Source organism: Silurus aristotelis, assembly GCF_946808225.1.
Source record: "Silurus aristotelis genome assembly, chromosome: 2".
NCBI lineage: Eukaryota > Metazoa > Chordata > Actinopteri > Siluriformes > Siluridae > Silurus > Silurus aristotelis.
The window spans coordinates 7,660,650-7,688,628 of record NC_139575.1 but is presented as its reverse complement, the minus strand read 5'-3'; positions in this window follow the sequence as shown (position 1 = coordinate 7,688,628).

The following is a 27,979-nucleotide window of genomic DNA, read 5'->3' as shown; positions in this document are numbered from 1 at the left end:
CTTTTGCCTACAGAACTGCCTTAATCCTCGTGGCATAGATTCAACAAGGTACTGGAAACATTCCTCAGAGATTTTGGTCCATATTGACATAATAGCATCACGCAGTTGCTGCAGATTTGTTGGCTGCACATCCATGATGAGAATCTCCCGTTCCACCACATCCCAAAGGTGCTCTATTAGATTGAGATCTGGTGACTGTGGAGGCCATTTGAGTACAGTGAACTCATTGTCATGTTCAAGAAACCAGTCTGAGATGATTCACGCTTTATGACATGGCGCGTTATCCCGCTGGAAGTAGCCATCAGAAGATGGGTAAACTGTGGTCATAAAGGGATGGACATGGTCAGCAACAATACTCAGGTACTGATGTAGGGTGAGGAGACCGGTGGTTCAGTCAGAGTTTCATTTCATCCCGAAGGTGTTTAGTAGGGTTAAGGACAAAGCTGTAGATCACACTGAATATTTTCCACTTCAACCCATGTAAAGCATATATTCATGAAACTGCCTTTGTGCACATGGGAATTGTCTTTGCTTGGTTCTCCTAGTTCAGGTGAAGGGAACGTTTAATGCTAACACATCCCAAGACATCCCACACAAATGTGTACCTATACCTTTGTGGTAACAGTTTGAGAAAAGGCCACATATGGCTATAAAAGTCATGCTTATTTATTTATTTATGCATTATATTCAAAACCTGACCCTATTACTATGCCCCTGGAAACACTAGAAGACAAAATAAAATAACATGCAATTTTTGCCTCTGACTTTGTGTTTCACTCTTTGTTTCATTTACAGAGTTTATCTTTTTATTTGCACTGCCCACAGTTTTAGATATCATCACAAAATTTAAATAAAGCAGATTCCTGATTTAAAGCACTGACCAAACAGTCACTACTGAAATTTACAATATTTTCTTTTTTTTTTCTATCTCTTTAGAACACGTATGACCTTTGACCTAAATAATGTGTTTATATACAGTTACAGTGAGGAAAATAAGTATTTGAACACCCTGCTATTTTGCAAGTTCTCCCACTTAGAAATCATGGAGGGATCTGAAATTGTCATCGTAGGTGCATGTCCACTGTGAGAGACATAATCTAAAAAAAAAAATCCAGAAATCACAATGTATGATTTTTTAACTATTTATTAGTAAGATACAGCTGCAAATAAGTTTTTGAACACCTGTCTATCAGCTAGAATTCTGACCCTCAAAGACCTGTTAGTCTGCCTTTAAAATGTGCACCTCCACTACATTTATTATCCTAAATTAGATGCACCTGTTTGAGGTCGTTAGCTGCATAAAGACACCTGTCCACCCCATACAATCAGTAAGAATCCAACTACTAACATGGCCAAGACCAAAGAGCTGTCCAAAGACACTAGAGATAAAATTGTACACCTCCACATAGCCGGAAAGGGCTACGGGGAAATTGCCAAGCAGCTTGGTGAAAAAAGGTCCACTGTTGGAGCAATCATTAGAAAATGGAAGAAGCTAAACATGACTGTCAATCTCCCTCGGACTGGGGCTCCATGCAAGATCTCACCTCGTGGGGTCTCAATGATCCTAAGTAAGGTGATAAATTAACCCAGAACTACACGGGAGGAGCTGGTCAATGACCTGAAAAGAGCTAGGACCACTGTTTCCAAGGTTACTGTTGGTAATACACTAAGACGTCATGGTTTGAAATCATGCATGGCACGGAAGGTTCCCCTGCTTAAACCAGCACATGTCCAGGCACATCTTAAGTTTGCCAAAGACCATTTTGATGATCCAGAGGAGTCATGGGAGAAAGTCATGTGGTCAGATGAGACCAAAATAGAACTTTTGGGTCATAATTCCACTAAACGTGTTTGGAGGAAGAAGAATGATGAGTACCATCCCAAGAACACCATCCCTACTGTGAAGCATGGGGGTGGTAGCATCATGCTTTCGGGGTGTTTTTCTGCACATGGGTACGGTGGCCGAGAAGTGCAAAACACATTAACAAATCCAAAAACAAATTACCAAATCCAAAAACAAATTAACAAATCCAGAAACAAATTAACAAATCCAGAAACAAAACAACAAATCCAAAAACAAATGACCAAATCCAAAAACAAATGAACAAACCCAAAAACAAATAAACAAACCCAAAAACAAATTAACAAATCCATAAACAAAACAACAAATTCAAAAACAAAACAACAAATCCAAAAACACACTAACAAATCCGAAAACAAATTAACAAATTAGAAAACACTAACAAATTCAAAAACAAATTAACAAATCCGAAAACAAATTAACAAATTCAAAAACACATTAACAAATCCGAAAACAAATAAAAAATCAGAAAACACTAACAAATCCAAAAACAAAATAACAAATCCGAAAACAAATTAACAAATTCAAAAACAAATTAACAAATCCGAAAATAAATTAACCAATTCAAAAACACATTAACAAATCCAAAAAACACAACGACTAGCCAGACAAACTGGAAAAGGTAGGTATAGTTTGCGAATGGAAACTTACAGATCATTGGACAAGACACCTGTCAGTCAAGATATACAGGTGAGTGACAGGTGTCTCGTCCAATGATCTGTAAGTTTCCATTCACAAACTATACCTACCTTTTCCGGTTTGTCTGGCTAGTCGTTGTTTTTTTTGGATTTGTTAATGTGTTTCGTGCAACGATTCAGACAAACCGGAAAAGGTAGGTAGTTTGTAAATGGAAACTTGCAGATCATTGGACGAGACACCTGTCATTCACCTGTATATCTTGACTGACAGGTGTCTTGTCCAATGATCTGTAAGTTTCCATTCACAAACTACCTACCTTTTCCGGTTTGTCTGGCTTGTCGTTGTGTTTTTTGGATTTGTTAATGTGTTTTTGAATTTGTTAATTTGTTTTCGGATTTGTTAATTTGTTTTTGAATTTGTTAATTTGTTTTCGAATTTGTTAATTTGTTTTTGAATTTGTTCATTTGTTTTTGGATTTGTTATTTTGTTTTTGGATTTGTTAGTGTGTTTTGCACTTCTCGGCCACCGTACATGGGACAGGGCAAATGCACTGTATTAAGGAGAGAATGACCGGGGCCATGTATTGCGAGATTTTGGGGAACAACCTCCTTCTCTCAGTTAGAGCATTGAAGATGGGTCGAGGCTGGGTCTTCCAACATGACAATGACCCGAAGCACACAGTCAGGATAACCAAGGAGTGGCTCTGTAAGAAGCATATCAACGTTCTGGCGTGGCCTAGCCAGTCTTCAAACCTAAACCCAATAGAGAATCTTTGGAGGGAGCTCAAACGTTGTGTTTCTCAGCGACAGGCCAGAAACCTGACTGATCTAGAGAAGATCTGTGTGGAGGAGTGGGCTAAAATCCCTCCTGCAGTGTGTGCAAACCTGGTGAAAAACTACAGGAAACGTTTGACCTCTGTAATTGCAAACAAAGGCTCCTGTACCAAATATTGATATTGCCTTTCTCAGGTGTTCAAATACTTATTTGCAGCTGTATCTTACTAATAAATAGTTAAAAAAATCATACATTGTGATTTCTGGATTTTTTTTTTTTTTAGATTATGTCTCTTACAGTGGACATGCACCTACGATGACAATTTCAGACCCCTCCATGATTTCTAAGTGGGAGAACTTGCAAAGTAGCAGGGTGTTAAAATACTTATTTTCCTTACTGTATATCTGTATTGCTTACATTCTTAGTATTTACTAATACAGGTAGTTAAAAATACATTTTAACGAATATTGATAAATAAAGAATTGTTTTAAAATGTCAGGTGAGGCAGGCAATTAATTTCTTACGTTTTTGTGTGTGGTTATTGTCTGTTTAAAATGTGAGTCCTCTCCGATCTTTGTCTTTGTTCTTGTGTCTACGAGGTCAAATCATTGGGCAAATGTAGCATTTGATGTGGCGATCCAGAAAGATATGACATTACTTTGCGCTCAATCTTCCACAATATAAACATTTTGCTACAATCGCTTAGGGCTGCAATTGCCATGAACAGGTTTGCATTCAAGTGTCCATCAGTCAACAGTAGATAGCATCAACAATGATGGAACTATAATGAATGGACATTCTTTGTCTTTCAGGTGAGGATCATTTCCTTTTTGAGTCTGGTTTCTTTCAAGGTTGAAGGTATGAAGGTCCTCAATACCAGAGTTTCTCTTTGCCATCGTCACCACTGGCTTGCTAACTAGAGATAAATGCATAGGGACTAATTATTGCACACAGCTCATGTAACCTTTCACAGCTATAGGATCCACAGCTTGGACAAATATCTGTGCTGAGTGTTGCTTGTTCTGTGGTGGATTCATCATGGTCATCTAGCTTCCTCAACCTCCCAAAAATGTGTCGGTAAAGGTGTGAATGTTAGCTTGAAAGTGTATAACACTTTTCAATAAACCGATGAGTCTTTTATGATGTAATCCCCCCATTATGCCCAGTATTTCTGAGATTCCTCCAGATCCACTGATACCATAAGGATCATGTGGATCAATAATTTGATTGGTGAAAAATGAAAGAATCAGTGTGTTATAGCAAATTACTAGCATTGTTTATTTAATAAATAATTAAATGCAATGGTATTGGTGAAAAATAACATTTCTATACATACTGTATACATTAATGCATAGGATTGGCAGTGGACATGTCTGAACAAATCTTTAATCTTTTAGCTGGATGGACTCCAATGACTCGAGACATTGAAAGAAGTAAAATATATAAATTTCACACTGGAATAGGTACAATTTCCATGTCCGTTTGTGCTGTATGGGGGGGCTAGTCTCGTATAATTAGCTCAAGGCCTATGTAACCAGGCTCAGCAAGATATTCTGAACACATTTTTCATGATTCTCTGACTTTGACAGGTTCCTGTAAGTTCTGAAAAAAATGCATTCTCCTAAACTCCTAGGATCTGTCAGCAGATCCAGACTTACAGTCTCATAACCGTAGAGGGTTTCTTTCCCTCTCTTATTAGTTTTACTGCAGTTAGTAAATAATTCAGAATACTTACCGAATGTGTTATTATGCTATATTGCATTGTCCAAGGTAATATATAATTTTGTATACCAAGACATCCGAAAGTTTAATAAATATTGTAAATATTAGTTAAATGTTGCTCATCTTCAGAAGGCTAAAGCCATCCTATTCATATCTCATTCCTATAAAGGACATACTGTAGCTGTTCCAGGCAGCAGGGAAGGACAGACATTCAAGTAGACAAATACTGTATTTATTTTGAAAGTTGTCAGAAAAATCTTCAATAAAAGTGCCATTTGCTTTGGCACCATCCACCCTCTCTCTTCTAGATGACACTAATTTCCCTATGGTCCTGGTTGTCAGTTCTTACTGTCTGTGTGTTTAAAAGTAATGGTATGGCCAGTGGTGTAAAGTATTTGAGTAAATATACTGTGTTGCTGTACTTGAATACTATTTTTGGCTTCTTTCTACTAAGTATCAAAGATATTAGCAACTTTTACTTTCGACTCAACATTTATAAATAAACATATGTACTTTTTCTCCACTATATTTTGATTGACAATGACTGTTAAGAATTACATTTTGCACAGCAAATTGATTTTGCCGTGGCTTATTCATTTAGCAGAAAACGTGATATATATACTTTGACCTGCATCTGTAATTGTATTTATTAATTGAAGATAACTTTGTAGAAATTTGCTTTACTACTTTGACTTTTTTCATCGATTTGTTTGTTTCATTCTGGCATGTTGAAGAGGCTGTTGTGGTGATCTTGGTTCATGCAGTGTTAAGGTGTACAATGAGATTTTTATTTTAGGGAATAAAAACACAAATCAGCTGTTTTTGGCTTTTTACTTACGTGTCTTAGTCTTGAGTACTTTGACCCTACGTTCAGTATGAGCAAAATACTTGAGTACTATTAAAATCAGATTCTCTAAGACTTTTACTCAAGTCATATTTAAATTATCTCCTTGAACTGCCACCTTAACGTGGTGGAGGGGTTTGAGTACTCGAATGACCCTAGGAGCTATGTTGTCCGGGGCTATATGCCCCTGGTAGGTTCTCCCAAGGCAAACAGGTCCTGGGCGACGGGTCAGACTAAGAGCGGTTCAAAACCCCTTATGAGAGATACTACATCAGGGACCGTGACGTCGCCCGGTATGGCGCAGCCGGGGCCCCACCCTGGAGCCAGGCCCGGGGTTGGGGCTCGTATGCGAGCGCCTGGTGGCCGGGCCTTCCCCCACAGGGTCCGGCCGGGCTCAGCCCGAAGGAGCGACGTGGGGCCGCCTTCCAGTGTGCTCACCACCTGCAGGAGGGACCGTAAGGGGCCGGTGCTAAGAGGATCGGGCAGCAGTCGAAGGTGGAGGCCTCGACAACCCGATCCCTGGACACGGAAGCTAGCTCTAGGGACGTGGAATGTCACCTCGCTGGCGGGGAAGGAGCCTGAGATTGTGCGTGAGGTTGAGAGGTTCCGACTAGAGATAGTCGGGATCACCTCTACGCACGGCCTGGGCTCTGGAACCACACTCCTCGAGAGAGGATGGACTCTTTACAACTCTGGAGCTGCCCATGGTGAAAGGCGTCGGGCTGGTGTGGGTTTGCTTATAGCCCCCCAGCTCAGCCGCCATGTGTTGGAGTTTACCCCGGTGAACGAGAGGGTCGTTTCCCTGCGCCTACGGGTCGGGGATAGGTCTCTCACTGTCGTGTGTGCCTACGGGCCAAACGGCAGTATAGAGTACCCGGCCTTCTTGGGGTCTCTGGAAGGGGTGCTGGACAGTGCTCCGACTGGGGACTCCGTCGTTCTACTAGGAGACTTCAATGCACACGTGGGCAGCGACAGTGACACTTGGAGGGGCGTGATTGGGAGGAACGGCCCCCCTGATCTGAACCCGAGCGGTGTTCAGTTATTGGACTTCTGTGCTAGTTACAGTTTGTCCATAACGAACACCATGTTCAAGCATAAGGGTGTCCATCAGTACACATGGCACCAGGACACCCTAGGCCGTAGGTCGATGATCGACTTTGTGGTCGTTTCATCTGACCTGCGGCCGTATGTCTTGGACACTCGGGTAAAGAGAGGGGCGGAGCTGTCAACTGATCACCACCTGGTGGTGAGTTGGATCCGATGGCGGGGGAGGAAGCTGGACAGACTCGGCAGACCCAAGCGTACTGTGAGGGTCTGCTGGGAACGTTTGGCCGAGCCTCCTGTCAGAGAGATCTTCAACTCCCACCTCCGGCGGAGCTTTGACCAGATCCCGAGGGAGGCCGGAGATATTGAGTCCGAGTGGACCATGTTCTCCACCTCCATTGTCGAAGCGGCCGCTCGGAGCTGTGGCAGTAAGGTCTCCGGTGCCTGTCGAGGCGGCAATCCCCGAACCCGGTGGTGGAAACCGGAAGTAAGGGATGCCGTCAAGCTGAAGAAGGAGTCCTACCTGGCCTGGTTGGCTTGTGGGACTCCTGAGGCAGCTGACGGGTACCGGCAGGCCAAGCGAACTGCAGCCCGGGTGGTTATCGAGGCAAAAACTCGGGCCTGGGAGGTGTTCGGTGAGGCCATGGAGAAGGACTATCGGCTGGCCTCGAAGAGATTCTGGCAAACCGTCCGGCGCCTCAGGCGGGGAAAGCAGTGCCCCACCAATGCTGTTTACAGTAGAGGTGGGGAGCTGTTGACCTCAACTGGGGATGTCGTTGGACGGTGGAAGGAATACGTTGAGGATCTCCTCAATCCCGCCGTCACGTCTTCCATTGAGGAAGCAGAGGCTGAGGGCTCAGAGGCGGACTCGTCCATCACCCAAGCTGAAGTCACCGAGGTAGTAAAGAAACTCCTCGGTGGCAGGGCACCGGGGGTGGATGAGATCCGCCCTGAGTACCTCAAGTCTCTGGATGTTGTGGGGCTGTCTTGGCTGACACGCCTCTGCAGCATCGCGTGGCGGTCGGGGACAGTGCCTCTGGAATGGCAGACCGGGGTGGTGGTCCCTCTTTTTAAGAAGGGGGACCGGAGGGTGTGTTCCAACTATAGGGGGATCACACTTCTCAGCCTACCTGGGAAAGTCTATGCCAGGGTACTGGAGAGGAGAATACGGCCGATAGTAGAACCTCGGATTCAGGAGGAACAATGTGGTTTTCGTCCAGGCCGTGGAACACTGGACCAGCTCTATACCCTCTACAGGGTGCTGGAGGGTTCATGGGAGTTTGCCCAACCAGTCCACATGTGCTTTGTGGATTTGGAAAAGGCATTCGACTGTGTCCCTCGCGGCGGCCTGTGGAGGGTGCTCCGGGAGTATGGGGTCGGGGGCCCTTTACTAAGGGCTGTCCGGTCCCTGTATGACCGAAGCAGGAGCTTGGTTCGCATTGCCGGCAGTAAGTCAGAATTGTTCCCGGTGCATGTTGGACTCCGGCAGGGCTGCCCTTTGTCACCGGTTCTGTTCATAATTTTTATGGACAGAATTTCTAGGCGCAGCCAGGGGTCGGAGGGTGTCCGGTTTGGTGACGACACGATTTTGTCTTTGCTCTTTGCAGATGATGTTGTCGTGTTGGCTTCATCAGACCAGGACCTTCAGCATGCACTGGGACGGTTTGCAGCCGAGTGTGAAGCGGCTGGGATGAGAATCAGCACCTCCAAATCCGAAGGCCATGGTCCTCAGTCGGAAAAGGGTGGCTTGCACACTTCAGGTTGGTGGGGAGTTCCTGCCGCAAGTGGAGGAGTTTAAGTATCTTGGGGTTTTGTTCACGAGTGAGGGAAGGGTGGAACGGGAGATTGACAGACGGATCGGTGCAGCTTCTGCAGTAATGCGGTCGATGTACCGGCCTGTCGTGGTGAAGAAGGAGCTGAGCCGCAAGGCGAAACTTTCGATTTACCGGTCAATCTACGTTCCTACTCTCACCTATGGTCATGAGCTCTGGGTCATGACCGAAAGGACAAGATCCCGGATACAGGCGGCCGAAATGTGCTTCCTCCGCAGGGTGGCTGGGCGATCCCTTAGAGATAGGGTGAGAAGCTTAGTCACTCGGGAGGAGCTCAGAGTAGATCCGCTGCTCCTCCACATCGAGAGGGGTCAGCTGAGGTGGCTCGGGCATCTGTTCCGGATGCCTCCTGGACGCCTTCCTGGGAAGGTGTTCCGGGCGCGTCCCACTGGGAGGAGACCCCGGGGAAGACCTAGGACACGCTGGAGAGACTATGTCTCCCGGCTGGCCTGGGAACGCCTTGGTGTCCCCCCGGAAGAGCTGGAAGAAGTGTCTAGGGAGAGGGAAGTCTGGGCATCTTTGCTTAGACTGCTGCCCCCGCGACCCGGCATCGGATAAGCGGGAGAAGATGGATGTACTTTTAGTTGTGCAGTAGGTTCTCTTTAATTTTATTCAAGTTTATTTTTCATGTACTCTTTACACCTCTGGGTGCAACTTATGACCATTCGACTTTACGACCACAATCGCTAGCCACGGCGTACGCAATTTTTTTGCCAGCTTCCGGCATAATTTTACAATACTGTACATATAGCCTACTCTACTTACGACCAAATCGTGTTATGACTGGTCTGTCGGTCCCAATCGTGGTCATAAGTCGACGTCTACCTGTACCTCCAACATCTTATTCTTATTCATATCCACTATTACTATCATCTTACCAATCTGCAATCTTAAATTGTTATTGTTATTTTCTCTCGGCTCTAGGAATATATCACTCACTAAAAAAATCAGGTATTGCTGATCGGCAAGCAGTAAAGGCAAAGCAGCAATCAAAACCCAGGAAAAAAATCACAAACAAAACCATAGTGTTATGAATACCAGCATATACTTTGGACTAAAATAGTGAACTGTGAATTTCATTTGGTTCAAGTGTGTCTCATCAGAATACCGGCGCGCTTGAATGTTACATTGTCTATACATTTGTAGGTCACGTTGTGTTGTGGAAGTTGTAGTGTGACTCTGATTTCAGCAGTGAAGTGACACTTGGCTAGTCAAGAGCAGGGAAAATGATAAACAAAACCATGAAGATGTAAGCATATCAGGACAAACACTTCAGAAATCTAATATTTTAGATTAATATAATATAAAAATCTAATATAAAGCTTCTCTACAATACTCTGTGTACTTTTGGTGTATTTGAATCTCTCTCGGACTGTTTGTCAGGACTGCTAATATGTGTAATGCTAAGTTAGGAAAGACTGAGCGACCTACAATGAATTACAGGTGTGTGGTTGAAATGAATGCACATTCAGTGCTACTCAGATGAGGATGAGGTATACTTTTGAGTCTGGTTCCTCTAAAGGTTTTTGTCATGTTACAGATTTACTGTCCTCTAAAAATAACTCAACATAAAGCCATTATGGTCTAAATAAATAGAAACAAAATTGAGTACACCCTAAGTGAACATGTCAAAATGGTGTCCAAAGTGTCAATATTTTGTGTGAGTACCATTTTTATCTAGCACTGCCTTAATCCTCCTGGACATGGAATTCACCTCTTCCCCTCCACTATAATGACATCACGGAGCTGCTGTATGTTAGACATGTGTCGCTTCTCTTTGAGGATGCCCCACGCCATCACCTTCACCTTCAGCCTAATCAATAAGGCAGTTGCCCTCTTGGCGGTGTGTTTGGGGTCATTATTATGTTAAAAAACTGCTGTTCAGCCCATTTTCTGAAGTGAGGGCATACCAGCGGCACTCATGCAGCCCCAGACCATGATGCTACCACCACCATGCTTGACTGTAGGCAAGACAAAATGTTCTTAGTACTCCTCACCAGGGTGTTGCCACACTTGCTGGACACCATCTGAGCCAAAAAGGCTTATCTTAGTCTAATCAGACCGCAGGACATGGTTCCAGTTATTCATGCTCTTGAACAGGTTGTCTTTAGCAAACTGTTTGCGGGCTTTCTTGTTAGCCAGCTGTAAAAGAGGCTTCCTTCTGGGGTGATTGCCATGCAAACTAACTTGTTGCAGTGTGTGGCGTATGGTCTGAACACTGACAAGCGGACCTTGCACTTCTGCTACTTTTTAAGCAGTGCTGGCAGCACCCTTGTCTGTTTTTTGAAGAAGCTTCTGCACCTGATGCACAGCACGAGGACTCAACTATTTTAATCAAACCTTGCGAGGCCTGTTTAAAAAAAAAAAAATCTCTGTATGACTGTAACCACTGTACTGTATCTCAGTTTCAGGGTGTTACCGATCTTCTTTTAGCCTCGGCCATCTTTGTGGTGAACATTAAATCTAATTCTTAAATCTTCAAAGAGTTCTTTTCCATTAGTTTTTGTGGTCCAGTGGTCATTATGATAGAATTGTCATCAAAGCACCACATTTTAACTGCACTAAAACAATATACACAAATTTGTATTTTCCTGTCAAACAGACAAAACGTGAACATGATGAATAGGACATGTGGCTTTGCATAGTTACACGACGTTCAGCTGTTATCACTTAGGTTTTACTCACTTTTGTTGCCAGTTGTTTTGACAATAATGGCTGTATGTTGAGTTATTTTCAGAGGACAGTAAATCTGTATTGCTAAACAAGCGGCACATTGACTCCTTTAAAATATATCCAAGTGTCATTTCTATAGTATTGTCCCTTGAAAAGATCTACTAAAATGGTTGCTGAAATGTGAGGGGTGTACTCACTTTAGTGAGATACTGTGCATATATAGGCAATTTCAAATCAGATTAGTATTATTTATATTGCTATTTCGTTTAATGAAAAAAAGCAATGTAACACAGCCCCTAAAACAAAGATTGTTAAGGGCCTTGCTCAGGAGCCCAAGAGTGGCAGTGTTAACCATGAAATAATAACATTAACTTAGATCTTGTGCTGAACTCAATGTACAATTTACACATTTGGTTGTTGTTGTAGTTATTTTTTTGGGGGGTAATTTGTACACATTTATGTGTATAGGTGTGGTCAAACTACAAACAAAATAATTCACAATTACTATCCAGTATTGTTTACATCACCAATTAAATGTCCACAAACATTTAACCATCTTTTAAACATTTAAACATCAGCTTTAGATAGGAAGCATAAAATTATATGCTTATAAATCAAAATATAAATCCCCATAATGCTAATATCACAAATGTTCATGAAAAATTATGTATACGCATCAAGCATTATCACATGTTCCTAGAACAGTCTCAGTGTTACAAACGTGTACTAAACTTTGTTTACCAACTAAATGCAACATATATTGCATTAATATTTCACCAAGCAAAATAAAAAAAACGTAAATGTCTACACCAACATCAAACCACAAGTGTATAACATTAGCCGTTTAGGCGATATGGCGCTAATAGCGATCTACATATCAACATATCAGAAAATATCAATTCACTTAAACAATATGTGAATTACTCACCACGCTGGGAATATAGTTTTAAATTATAGTTTCAAACTGTAATCGTTATAGAAGTTTAGTGAGGTTTTTGCAACCTTTTTTCTATCACATGTGCCCCCAGAATCAGCGTCCTTAAAGGGGCAGCACCCAACAGGCAGATTGGAGAAACCTGGACCTGAAGCCCTGAACAGTAAACCAGAGCCTTAACCACTGAGATACCACTTCCACTATTTATCTAAGTGGGATCCGCAAACCATAGACAAAAGTAAAAAAGTCAGTCACAAGTGCAGAAACCAGTCCAGACCTCCAGTCAGAGGTAAAGCGCCAAGATGAATCAGCGTGAGGAGCTTCAGTAGTAGAAGTGTGTCAGAATGTGTCAGGATCAGATTGCAAGAGGACGCATGGAGCTTGACAGAGAGAAAGCCAACGAGCAGATTATTAGATATGTTCTTATCCTACAGTGGGTCCATGAGCCATGCTTCAACTTTAGTGCAATAATACACTGACGCTATAATGTCTCGAGGGCAGTCACATTAGACACGAGGTCACAACTGCGGGAAATATTAACACGGCCATGTAAACATTAACATATATTATCCGTCAAAGAAACAACAGTCATGCTTGCTGAGCAAACACTATGTCACTGGTATAATATAAACATCTTCATGCGAAGAGAAAGTGGAAGAGATGCGGACCTTTAACAACATGTCTCAAGAGCTATGGTGATTATACAACCCATTTCGTTTTGCTATACATAATAACACTGCTACCTTGAATTATGCATTCTTATCCTATTGACACTGTAAAAAAGTGTATTCATATTTCTCTTTTTCCTCCCTTACAATTCTTACTGTAAAGCCACTGTAGCACTTTCTAATAATCATTTTTTATATAATATTCATATTAACTCCTTACACCTCCTCAGACAATCTTCAGATGAAATATCAGATGTAAATAAGATTTTACCATTATGTTCCACTTTGAAAGACAAAGCTGTCCCATGCACAGAAAACAGTCTTGCACAAAAAGAAACAATACATTCCATGGACCAGTTCTTCATCAAGTGTTCCTTTGAGACCTCAAATCTCTCTGGATCTGTAACACACAAACATCACGCTTGTGCAGTCTATCAAACTAGGTAATTACTTTCAACAAAGCCTCTCTGCTAATGACCAAATACAGCTGGCACTTCTTTTTTTTTTGTGTGTGTTTTTTTGCAAGTTTGTTTTGTTTTAGGATACAGTTTAAGGTCCTTCTGGCCCTGTACAATAAAAATATGTAATACTTATTTATTTTTCAATTATACATTTGGTAGCTGTTTAAAAAAAAAAAAAAAAAAAAAACATTGAACTGTTGACAAGACACATCTGTTCTTATAGTTTTCCTGGAAGTGATATTGCATATTGTGTTATTTCAGTAAGGGTTTAATACAATTACATTTAATTCAATTCAATTCATTTTTATTTGTATAGCGTTTTTGACACTCAACATTGTCTCAAAGCGGCTTTACACAGATAATGATAAAGAATGAATAAGATGTGCTTTTGTTTGTCCCTGATGAACAAGCCGGTGGTGACTGTGATAAGGAAAAACTCCCTGAGATGGCATTAGGAAGAAACCTTGAGATGAGCCACCCTCAAGAGGGAACCCATCCTCATCTGGGTGGCACAGAATGTACATTTATTACAGATAAACGATGTTGAGGTGCGCAGTGATGGTGATCAGATGCAAACTGTAGTCCTGAGTCAGTGTAGTAGACTGTTGACATTAAATACAGTCCAAATACATCCTTAAAACTCTTGTCTTACTCCGTAATTCTATGGATCCCCAGGCCGTTGATGAGAAACATACCCAGCTTCACAGACTGGCCTCCAACCGAAGAAAACACTTCCAGAGGCAGGCCGGGACGAAACAATCAGGTCTGAGGAGAGGGGCAGGAACAGTGGTCACTGGTACCTCAGGAGTATATTTAATGAGAGAGAGAGAGAGAGAGAGAGAGAGAGAGAGAGAGAAAGAGAAATATATGAGTCAATTAAGATTATGTAAGAATTTTGTAGTTAGATATTGTTGTGTGTATTAATTTAAAAACAGCCTTAAGATTGCCGATTAGTAACGGGAGTTTTGGCTAAGTGGTCAAGGCACTGAGTTACTGATTGGAAGGTCAGGGGTTTAGGCCCCAGTATCTCCAAGCTGCCACTCATGGGCCCTTGAGCAAGGCCCTTAACCCTCTGTGCTCCAGGGGTGCCGTATCATGGCTGACTCTGAGCCGAAGAACGAATTTCACAGTGATGTGACAAATAAAGGCTATTCTATTCTATTCTATTCTATTCTATTCTATTCTATTCTATTCTATTCTATTCTATTCTATTCGCTTCTACAGATTAGATTATATAGGGCCATAGTCATGCTGGGACAGGTTTGGGTTTCTTTGGAAATATATAATTTTCCCTATACAATTGTGTGCCTCTAACTTTGTAGTAACCGTTTGGGGAAGAACCGCATACAGTATGGCTGGAAAAGTTAGGTGTCCAAATACTTTTGTCTATATATGTGTTGCAGTGGCGGGCCTTGCGTTTGGTACCTGGGCCTTCAGTGGCGACTTAATCCACCACTTAATACCACCACTATCACGTCACGATTATAGAAACCATCAATACAATACAAAAACGCAATATAACAACGCGTGGCATTACAGAGAGAGAAAGGCATTTCACATATAGAGGGTGAAAACCATTTTACTAAAGCAAGAAACCCAGTTAAGACTCCAAACCTCTACACTTCAACTGCAACTGTTCACCTACATCGTCTGGAGCAGTTCAGAATCAATATTTGTCAAATAGCATGACAAAAAAAAAAAAGTTTGAATAAAATACAACCTACTCACCAGAGATGCAGACTCATAATTTGCACCACTCTTCAGAGGCTGTAAGCCAGTAGTACCACTCATATTCACCAGGCTGAGACATGCTAGCTAGCTTCGGGGTTGACCGATCTCTCCTCACAATGTCTAGTTTTTCTTAAAAAATGGATTTTTTAAGTATGTCCGCAAACCAAATCAATTTATCCTCCTCCGTAGGCATTAAAAAGTCTAACTCGGCTGTATTAATGTGTGCAGAGCTACAGACGTGTTTTGCCAGTCGAACTTGGCTGTAACTGTTTCACTCTGTCCAAACAATCAGAGGATGGAAAAATGCTGACACTATTCTGGGCCAGTTAGCTGGCCCTTTGAGGCGAATTTGAAATCTGATTGGTTAAAGAAAGAGCTCAATTGCTAATATTCTCTGAGGTAAAAAGGCCAGCAGTACAGACTTAGATTGACATGGCAGCACATTAAAGCTGAAATCTGATTGGACAAAAAATCTTACATCCACATACACGTACTGGAAGCAGTGCAGCCAAGAGAAAGATAATAAACTGAATAAATTAATACAATTTAATGGAACAAATATTAGAATTTAGGTTGCAAATGTAGGTCAGTGCTTCTGATAATGTTTAGGCCAGCAAATGGTGTTTTGGATATACTCTCCATATAACATGTTAACTAAGCCTGCCATCTTTTCAGTATCAAGCAGCAGGTACCTTGACAATTCATCTTGGACAATCCTGTATATGGTTGAAAGAATACAAGTTGCAAGAAGAGAACTGACAACTCTTTTGAGTGGAATCATGTCAGGAGCACATTTTATCGAAACGATCCGAAGAGGGGTGACTCATACAGCAGTGGTGAAGGGGGGCCTGACATTTGAGTCTGCTGCCATTACATTGTTGTGCAAAAGAAATGTGAATTTCGGACCCTGTGGATTTGTCATTTCCTGAAATGCCTTATGGTTAGAGGCAACAAGTGATGGAGTTGTTTCTGTGTCAAATTCTTTTGTAGTCCTTCACCCTTCGGAGGCACCTTTTGACATGAACCTTGGAAGGGGGATTCAGTTCACCCACTGCTATCCTCCTCATGGATCTTATTTTTTATTTATTATTCCTTTTTTAGGAATATTTTTTTTTTCAGTGTGTCCACCATAAACTAAATTTCACCATTTGTTTCCACAATAACGTTCCTATCATTTCAATGTATTCTTCTTCCTTCTTCTTCTTTTTATTATTATTATCATTATTATAATATAAATATGAATATGAATTTAGTGCCAAAGCGCATGAAAAAAAAAAATTGTATTATGTCAATTTTCCATGAGATAAATAATATAATCCGTGAACGAATGTAATGAAAAGATGGTAGCTTAGAGGTTAAGGCATTGAACTTTTGGAGCCATCGGTTATAAGTTTAAATACCAGCCATACCAAGCTGCCACTCCTGAGCCTCTGAACAAGACCCATAACCCCATAGCTGCTAAGCTTGTAAGCTTGATGAGGGTGCCTGCTAAATTCTGTAAATAAAAATATCATAATTTAATGTTTTAGAATACATGTTAGTTACTCTATTAATTATTACTCTATTATAATTTTCATTAAAGCACCTATAAAACAGGTATTTCCCCTATAAATGTGTTGTTTAATGTTGAACATTGATTTAATGTAAAATCAAAAATATATTATTAAATATTGACAGTAATTTTTATTGTAAATCTGTATTTTATCCATTTATAAGGAACACGATTTATTTGCTTGCTACAACAGGAATATAATACAGATTCGTATCCTATTGTTCTCCACCAAATTTACCACTCAGCTGAATCTGACCATCAAAACAATGAGAAATGTGACCTCTACCCATATGTTGCGGATAATATAAGCCAATTTTACACTTTATTAAGCTTTATTATAACTCATTTAACTCCTGAATTTCATCAAGCTGCTTATCAAGCTGTTTCACAATGTAAAAATGCAGTCGTTCCTACGCTAAAACAGCATTGCAACGCAAAATAGGTCAACATGCAAGTCTACACGGTTTGATGATTGGAAATAATTAGTAATTTTTCTGTGAAAATGAATTCTTTTCTTTATAGTGTTTGGTTTCACATTTCTTTCTTTTTTATATGACATGTTAATGGCAAAAAAAGGTATAAATCAACACATTTGTAAGTAAGACTAGATTAATGATTCTGTAGTGTTTAAGGTGAATTTGAAACTAAATTCCCTGATGATAACCCATTTCAAAGTAAATCAAGAGCTAAAGCCACTTCAAATGCAGGGTAGCGTTTATAGCCTTAAATAGGTGGCTCAAGAAACATAAATGAATTATTATAGTATGCAATTTATATACTCATTTGACATTCTGGAGGATGGTTCTGTGCTAGTTAAAAAAATCTAATTTATTTGTATACTGTACATAAAAACAATAATAATATTAATAATAATAATAATAATAATAATAATAATAATAATAATAATAATAATAATAATAATATTAATAATAATAATAATAATAATAATAATAATAATAATAATAATAATATTATTATTATTAATAATAATAATAATAATAATAATAATAATAATAATAATAATAATATTAATAATTTGCTTGTAACTATTCTCTTTATATATAATTTTATCTATTATTTTGGGGATTTTAGCTTTAATTCTGGTTTTATAATCTCCTGTCCTGAGGTGTCAGGGATTCACCCTGCCACGCCCCCCTCTGTAGCTGTCAGGGATTCACCCTGCCACGCCCCCGTCTGTGGCTGTCAGAGATCCACCCTGCCACGCCCCCCTCGATAGCAGTCACGCTGCTTCCCAAGATTACCGACAGCTGTGGCTCATGAAAGATCAGACTACATAAACTCACGTTCTTGAGTCACAGGCTGTCGGTCGTTGTATTGTCATGCAGGTAAATCGCGTGGCTGTTCAAACGCCGGGATTCACCGCTGGCTATTTCTCCGAACTCCATTTCCTTATTGAAGTACTCATTGCCGAAAGCTTTACTTGCATTGGGATTAGGCGTTTGACATTCGCGCTCATAGTGGATACTTCGTTACGAGCGGATGTCTGGGTTTGCTTTTGTTTTCATTGGTGTATGAGTGTTTTGTTTTTTGCACCTCAATAAAGAACATGATTGGACTTTATCTGCTTCCGCGTCTGCAGCCTGACATGAGGTCTCAAGTGCCAGCTGCATAGTCTCAATAGCCACTTTATTATGAACACCTGTAGACGTGCTCATTTATCCAATCAACAGATCATCTGGTAGCAGAATGATGCAGAGAATCATTCAGATACAGTGTAGAAGCTTCAGGTAATGAGAGGGACATGAGAATAGTGAGGAAATGTCATCTCAATGACTTGTAATGTGGCATGTGGTTGGTGCCAGATTTTCTTTTTCTTTTTTTTTTTTTTTTTTTATGTCCTGGGATGCTCTCTTTCTCTCGCTCTCTCTTTCTCTTTCTTTCATTCTCACACTCACACACACACACACACACACACACACACACACACACACACACACACACACACACACACACACACACACACACACACACACACACAAACAGTCTATAGGGATTATGCAATGTGTTGTAAGAAAAGAACATCAATTTTGAAAACATCAAAAACCATCAACGGTTCTATGGAAGGAACTGTTTTGTTGATAGTAAAGGTCAGAGAAGAATGTCTACATATATATCTTTCTATTTTCCTGAACTTGCCAATAATTCTGGACTTGTATTCTGGAAAAAAATACAATTTAGTTCTATGTGAAACGACTTTGACAATGACAGCAGACATCAGAATGTCTTTCAATGGCATTCACCCTTTTTTTTTTGATAACAAAAAAAAAGTGTTCCCGTGTAGTCTATCATTTCGACAGGATAATTACGGAAACTTAAATTTGAAGATTTGTGAAATGTAGTTTGACATTTTAACTGCTTTTTATTCCTCCAGTCATGATTATGAGAGATACCTTGGAGCCCTTGAAAGTTATTATGAGGAATAAGAGAGGAAGGTAGGTGGCAAAATATCTTCAGGCTTTATCTTCTTTGTTTTTCTCACTTTCCCTTCTTTTCTGCCAGTCAATTAAAAAAGAAAAAAAAAAACACTGCCCACACTTTTAAGCAGTAGAATATACTGAGAATCTAAATGAGCTCCAAACTCTGAATAAGACCCAAATGTCTTTTTTAAAAAGCAGAAGAAAAGGCTGTATGTGCACATCTGTTTGGAGATGAGTTATCGTGAGCTGTGAAGATTTAATTTCTTGGTTTTAGAAATCAGGTATACTGTTGACTTGGGCACTGTTCAGGAGTTAAGCAAAGATTCTGCACAAAGGTGTGCCTTAGATACATCCAATTCCAAACTTGTAATAAATCACATTTGCCTTGTGCAATATCAGCTTGAGAGGGGAATAGAATTAAGTCCAGCACCACTCTCTGACAGCTTGATGTTACCCCAATATGTCAAGCTGAAATTTATGGGTTTTTTTGTTTTGTTTTTGGTCTATAAAAATCAGAAAACAACTATAGACTACCATTTTAAAACATAAAACATACATAAATATGGTACTGATGTTTGTTTAATTAATTTATTGTCCCTTTAACAACTATAAAAATGACTCATGAGGAGAGAAAAGCAAATGTGTGCTTACTGGTCCCTCAATCTGTCTTCTTAAAATGAGAGCGTATCAAATGGATAAAACCCTGGCATGGTTTGAAAAGTTTGCCAACTCAAAATAGTGAAATATAAGTGTGATGAAATCTTAACATCCTACTCACATGTCAGAATTTTGGGAGCTGGATTTAATAAGTTACAGCTTCATTAACCTGTGAACACAAATGCAAAATAATAGGATCTGTTGCATCATGTGCTATTCTATAAGCTATCAAATAATGAAGGCGGAAGCCATATCGTCAACTTGAACCAAAAATTTAAAAATTACAAGTTGATCCTTTCTGCAGACAATTCCTCGCAATATATTAGATTCATATGGCAATATGTTACAAAAAGCATTGAACTGTCTTAGTTTTTGAGAAACACATGCATGCTTATTTTGTTTTACCAACAAGCCAAGGAATTTATTGGTATAAAGGTTTATTTAGTTTAAAAAGGTATATAAATGCATCAATGTTAAACTTTACTGTTATTTAAAAATCCTCCTCATATAGATTTTTTGGCATCCAGACAGCTGGTTTCTCCAGACCTTTAAATTACATATGTTGCCATGCTTTTTTAAAACATGCTAAAGGTGTTCTTGCTAGTTGGAGATTTTTTTCTCACCTTGCGATCCAATTTATCCCCGATCAGTTCAATAGGATTTAGCTGAGGTGACTGAGCAGTCTATTCCATGATAGATAACTCAACAACCATCTACTCTAAATAACACCTACAGGGCTTAGATGTACGCTGCGGCTTGGTAAAGTTGGTTGCAATTAAGAAAATGCTGGTAATGCTCAAATGGTCAGGGCTGTTTAGGCAGCAAAAGGGGGCATAATATTAGGCAAATGGTCAAATCATTATTTTACATGCAAGTCCTTTGAAATACTTTTGTTTGAAACCCCTGCACTGTGAATTTCTGCAAAACAAAAATTTAGCTGTAAACTGAACTGAATAGACTGGCAAAAAAATAGCCACAGTCTGTACTTTTTACACATAAATACCAACATATCCTTTAGACTTAAGTTTTGAACTCTTCAAATCCCCTTACCTAAATTCATGTACAGCTTTACTCAAGTTTGAGGTCAGAGTAGAGCCTAGTAGTGCTTCCACCTGTCAATCTCAGTTTTCCCTGTGGAGTCCCGATGGGCTCAATGGGCTATCTGAAACTCCTGGTCAGGCCTGATAAATGATGCTGACGAAAGTATCTGACTTATCTGTTGGAATTCTTATTTCTAGGGTCACCAGGTCCACATAAAAACATGCATTTAAGAGTGTCAGAAGTTGGAGTTGCTGCACTAGATTAACATTTACATTGAACATCAATATTGAATATAATGTATCCTGTTTGGAATAGCACTAATTGTCATAGTTGAGTTATATTCATTACCACATGCAGCTCATACAATATACAAATTTCTGGACATGTGTGCTCTTTACAGGACTTCTGTCCTTTATTCGGTCATTTTCATGTACTGTTTTATGTTCAGGTACAGTTCATTTCCCTGAACATTGCAATAGCCTATTCAAACAACTCTTTTATGACATTTGTTTGTTGTTTAACCGTGGTTATTTGTCAGTCAATGCAGATATTGAACTGAGAAATTATTGCTTTGGTGTTGTGAGTCATCTCCTGCTATCAGTCAGCCTCAAATGTATGTAGTAGTCAAAATTATTAATAACGGTACAAAATGAAACTTGTGCACAATAATGGCTGCTCAGTGAACACCTAAATCAATACAGGTTTGTGAAATAGTAGAGAATAATGTTGCCGCTCTTTAGCACAATCTGAGTAAAACATTATTATTATAAACTGTTCCCAGGGTATTCATAAACAACTTATTAAAATTTTTTCTATTTATTAGTCTCTGTATTTAAAAAATTGTGTGTCAACGGTCTGAACCATGTGTGTAATCAGTCCAATTGAAAACGCAGTGTCACCGGCGGGATAATGTCAAAACCAGGTAGCTATAAAAAGACCATGAAGTGAAACGGGTGCAAGCATTTGGTGTGTTCATGAAGCGGTTTATGCGTGTATGTCTTTTTGGTAAGTGGCCAAGAAAGAGTAAGCACTCTTGCGGCTGCTTTCCAGGACTCTTCCAACAAACAGCCTGTGTTTTGCTTGCTTGGGAGTGGAACATGCTAGGTCGGTTCTCGAGGCTCACATGTCCTTGCGAACGCTCTCCGTGGGCCCAGAGGAAGCTGCTCTTCTTGAGGGCAGTGTATACACCAAGCTACATAAACGAGGGAGCAGATGCCTTTTCGGGACAAGGGCTAAGGCCCATGGAATGGTGCGTGGTACAGGTGTGGCTGAGGCCGCACCTCTACGCCTTCCCCCGTCACGCTGCTCCCGGTAGTTCTGCAGAGAGTTCTCCGGGATGGAGTCCGTCTCCTTCTGGTGGCCCAACAGTGGCCGGGCAGGCAATGGTTTGCGGACCTGGTAGCCCTTTTTGAACACCCTGAAGGGACACATCTCCTAGCCTCTGGTCTCACCACCAAGGTGATAGAGTCCACCCTCCAATCCAGAACTTTCTACGGTTGTACGCCATGAAGTGGTGTCTGATCACGGTTTGGTGTGAAAAACACCACTTGAATCCAGTTAAATACCTGGTCGGTTTAGTACTGGAATTCCTTCAAAGGACATTCTCCAAGGGGTTGGCTCCTTCCACCCTGAAGGTTTATGGTGACATGTTTCTTCCGTGGTACCTGCAGGCTAAGTTCTCTGGTATGATCTAAAGTGGCTGTGTGGGACTTGGCTATTGTCTTGGAGGCTCTGTCTGAGCCTCCTTTTAAGCCATTGACCAAAGTGCTTTTGAGGTTCCTCACAGTCTCTAAGGCTTTGCCCTCTGGAGTTGCTCTACAAGACATCTGCATAAGAAATGACTTCGTCCACGTGTTCTTTGTTTGATTTAATTGCCTTGATTGTAAATACTCTGCTGTTTCATAGCAGTGTGGCAATGTTTAACTGTGGGTGGAGATGAGTAATATACTGTATTTTTTTAAAAATTGCAAAGTGACTGTACATTTACAGTGGTTAGTCTTCTTGATCACTCATACCGTCATAAAATAGAATGCATTTCATTCTGGGATATATTTATGTATGGCCACAAATTCCAAGTTCTAGAAGTTATTAAGTATAGATAATACAGCTAGTACAGTTACAAGTCAAGTCTAGAAGCTTTGATGATGTGGTTTGGGCTGTGCATTGCTACACAATCATAAGACAGCAGAGTGAACAACAATGGGCTGAGCACACAACCCTGAGGGGCCCCAGTGCTCAGTGTGGTGGTGCTGGAGATACTGTTCCCGATCCGGACTAACTGAGGTCTCCTCGTCAGGAATTCCAGGATCCAGTTGCAAAAGGATGATTGTGTTGAATGCTGGACTAAAGTCTATGAACTGCACTTGTACGTATGTGTTCTTATTGTTCACGTGGGTGAGGGCCAGATCAATGTCGATGGCATCGTAAGTGAAACAGTTTGGATGATACGCAAACTGCATTGGGTCCACTAAAGGTAGTAGCTTGGTTTTAATGTGGTTCATGATCAACCTCTCGAAGCACTTCATTGTAATGGGTGTGAGTGCGACGGGATGATAGTCATTGAGGCAGTAGTCTTCTTTGGCACTGGGACGAATGTCGTTGTCTTAAGGCACTTTTTCTAAAAGAGGTTGAAGATATCAGTGAAGACATCTAATAGCTGTTCTTTACAGTCCCTGAAAACTCTGCTAGGAATGTTGACTTCTCCAGCAGACTTCCGTCAGTAAACTCGGTATAGAGTTTTTCCTCACTTTAGCTGTGGTTAGACACAGCATCTGGTCATTGGGAGTAAGGGTGGTCATCCTCGCCGCCATGTTGTTCTGCACCTTAAACCGGGTGTAGAAGTCATTCAGTGCATCTGGGAGTGAGGCTTCAAAAGCAGATGAAGTTGTAGACGAACTTGTAGTTCTGCCCTGCCCTGCCACATGCGCTGAGTGTCTCTGCTGTCTAGGAGGTGGTGGTGGATTTTCTTGCCGTGTGCATGCTTTGCCTCTCTGATGGCGCAGGACAGTTTGGCCCTTGCTGTTCTTAAGGTTGTATTGTCCCCTGCTCTAAAAGCAGAGTCTCTAGACTTTAGTGCACACACACCTTTGCAGCTATCCAGGTCTTTTGGTTGGAGCAAGTAGTGATGATCTTGAATATGGTCATGTCATTAATGCACTTGCGGATGTAGCTGGTCTGTGCTTCTGTGATAATAGAAACAGGAATTTTGCTTATGCACTGGTGGTATTAGAGATTGTGTGTAGGTTTTAAGCTTTGTGAGCTTCAGTTAGTTAAATAGACGTTGGAAATTAGAAGATAGATAAATAATTGTTTACTTGAGTAATGATATAGTCTATAATTTTTGGAGCTTTTTTATTTGCATTTGTTTCAATAAATGGCAGAAACAGCATAATATACACAAACACCATACCCAAAGCTATCCAACACAAAATTAATGGGCAGTATTGAGGCAGTAGCAATACATAAATGAAAAAATGTGTTTGTAACAATGTAACCCTAATCCAAAGGGGTAAATCAAATATGCTTGCTCTTTCTGATCCTTATTGTATTACACATATGGCAAGAGCTCTCAATATTTTCTTTTAAACATAACTCTACTATCTGAGCCAGTTATTATAAATGCATGTTTTTTGTTCTTGATAATATCTTTTTTCTCTAAATAAATCTTGGGTTATATTTGTTATTATAAATTAAATTGTATCCCCGCATCTTTTTTTTATTTTTTTTTATTGTTATATTTATTTATTTAGCTGTCATGGACAAGTGAGCTGTCATGGACAAGTAAAAATATAAAAATTTGGTTGTGACTATTAAGATTAGAATTTTTAAATTCAGCAATGAAATGCAATCTCATTGTTAACATTTTTAGTGTATTTAATGGACTGTATAACCTTTATAAAAATATATATCCAAAGATGAATATTTTTCAAATACTTGCTCTGCCCATACATCTGACCAGCTCTGCAAATACATCCTATTGTGAAGCTTAAGCTTGTATCTATGTTTTAGTTCTACCTAGAGTTTAATCCAGTCCGTCAAAGTAAATATTTCTCTGCCCATTACGGTTTTAGCACAGAGGAAGCAAAGTGTTTGGTGAGCTTTAAATTGCCTTGCTCTGTGTATTAGTGCTATACAGGATTGAGGCTTATCTTTTTCTCTACAGTAATGAGAGCAACTAACTGCAATACACACCTGGTATTTACTGCTCTCGGGTCAGGTTAAAAGAAAAGGAGAGGAATTGCATGGTTGTGTGAAGTGCATCAATGTTTTTCAATGAAAGACCAGCTCAGAGATTTAAAGGTTGATTTCACACCAAATGCAAGAAAACCGAATAAAACTCTTTCACACATTGGTTAGATAGGCAGCGACTGGTAAAGGTAACACAAGTAATAGGTTACCTAAAAAAAAGAGCATAGAGAACACAGCACCCAAGGTAAAATGTTTTTGCATCAAGAACACAACATGTCATGGTTGGTTCACTTCTTGTAGTGGGTTGAGGTTGAGGGTAAATTGCTTTCTCGCTGAAACTGAACATAGCTAAAGTTTACCTGAAGCCGATCGAGAACATTGCTCATATACACTCTTGTATCATCCTTATCTGTTTTTAAAACTTTGCTAAAAACGCATCTTTTTGAATTAGCATATACTTAGTGAGGAAGTTGTATTGAAATGTTTGTTTTATTATGATGTTTTTATTGCTTATTTGTTCTGTGCAATTGTCTATTATAATATGTGCAGCACATTGGACAACCTCGGTTGGGATAAATGGTGCTATATAAATAAATTTGACATTGACATTGACATTGTGTTTTACCCAACAACGTTCTGTCTTAAGTGCAATGTTCGGATAAACACAACATGGTCCTCTTTAAACACTATAAGTGTTGCAGATCTAAAGATAATAGATAATACTCACCCAAAAACAATACATCATTCAGTTTACAGTAAAATTTTGTTTTCACTGATATTTTACAGTATACGTTTTATTATTTTATACTGTCTCTCCTCATTCAGATGCTTGCAGGCACTTGCTGTCTTCTTCTATCAGAAAATAAAAGAACATATTACTGCATGTGAGAAATCCACTCTTAGATTTGAAATCAGTTTTACTTAAATTTCTTGGATGGAATCACTGCATTCATGTCATGGTTAAAATCTCTCAGAATGTCGTTTGTTTGTATGTTCATCACACTATATGTTGTTCTGTTTTGGGTTTAAATCATGTCAATTTGTTTTCCCAGCCATGTCAGATTGTTTAATTTGCAATTTGATTTAGTTATTTCTCTGCTATCTGCTTTTGTTTCTACTTATGTCCTGTCTCTGCCCCTATTCCATCATTGGTGGGTTTACTCAATTGTTAACTCATCAATATAAAGTTTTGTTAATGTATAATCGGTTCTTTGTCTCAGGCTCACACCCACACTTAAGGCCTTATACTTAGATTTAGGGGTTTATACAAATTCTTAGGGTCTTATACACAGTGTAAGGGTCTTGTTCCCAGTCTTAGGGTTTTATACCTAGACTTAGGGTGTCCTACCCAGTATTAGGGTCTCATTGCCAGGCTTGAGATTCCATACCCAACATGCAGATGTCGGGTATGGGGATTCGACATGCAGTGAAATAAAGCATTTCACTGCATGTCGTACCCTGTATGTATGTGTATGTGACAAATAAAATTTTATTTGATTTGATTTGATTTGATACCCAGACTTAGGGGTTTATATCCATTCTTAGGGTCTCATACCCAGTGTAAGGGTCTTGGTACCAGTCTTAGGGTTTTATACCTATCCTAATAGTCTCATTCCCAGTATTAGGATCTTATTCCCAGACTTAGGGTCTCATTCGCAGTCTTAAGCCCAATTCGGACGGGACTAGTTTTTCAAACAACGTTTGATTTAAAAAAAATTTCAGCCGACATCTGTCATTTCATGTATGGATTCGGACGGAACTAACATCTCTGTGTTTATTACGGAGGTAGGAGTGTCTGTGTTTTACATGAGGGCGTTGCACAACTTTACACGTCACACGACCCCTGTAAAACTAGTCCCGTCCGAATAGGGCTTTAGGGTTTTATGCCCTGTTTTAGGATTTTATTCCCAGACTTAGGGTGTGTCAATCAGGTCTCTAGGTCAGCCAATAGCACATATCGAATATAGAATTTGTAATTTTAAGGGTTGTTTTAATTATTTAATCCTTTTAGTGTACTGGAACCTTTTCTATATATATATATATATATATATATATATATATATATATATATATTAAAAAAAATAAAAAATAAAACAGAATTCACAGCAAAAACCTGGAAGCATTGATGTTCATTTATCTCATAATTTCTGAAGCCTGACAGCTCAAAAGAACTTGCCAGATAATATGTATTCAGCTTGTTATTGTGGTTACTTATTTTAGCAATTTAGAATTTTATTGGATGTTCTGCTGTTCTATTTTTGAGTCTTATGATGTTCAAGACATTTTTTTTTATCATGTCTAAATGATAAAAACTACTATTCTACTATTCTACTTAAAGTACCATGACAGAAACATGCGTGATTAATTAAACACCATTTTTTATTGAGTGATGGGAAAATAGGGATCATCGTGTAAGCCCATTCTGCCTATGAACACAATGACATAGTCATGTTGCAGGAAATTGAGTTATTTATCTGTACATGAGGTACCTATTCACAATGCATAACCTAAGAATTGAGGGACCACACTAAGATGCAGATCATTAAGATCATTAAGTCCAGGCTATTTTCCAAGTTTATGTATTCCGTATGTCACAGATAGACCAAGCATCAGAAACCGGGAGTAATACATAATGTTCTTTATTGTCCAAAAATACACACATGCTATAAAATTAATAAGTAATTGGGGAACAGGTGTAGGTGATTAGTGGGAGTCGGACAGCTGTAGGAATGTGATGTGTGATTAGTAGGAGGGAGAGGCTGAGCAAAAGTGTTGAGTAAAGGAGGGAGGCATGGTGGTTGTTCTCTATCATTACTCCAGGGGCAGCTCCTGGTGCTCTAATCCGGTGTCGAGGACGCCTGCGACTACGGGGTGTGGGACGGTTAGGGTGATGTGAAACTCCTCCAGGAGTTCTGTGTCC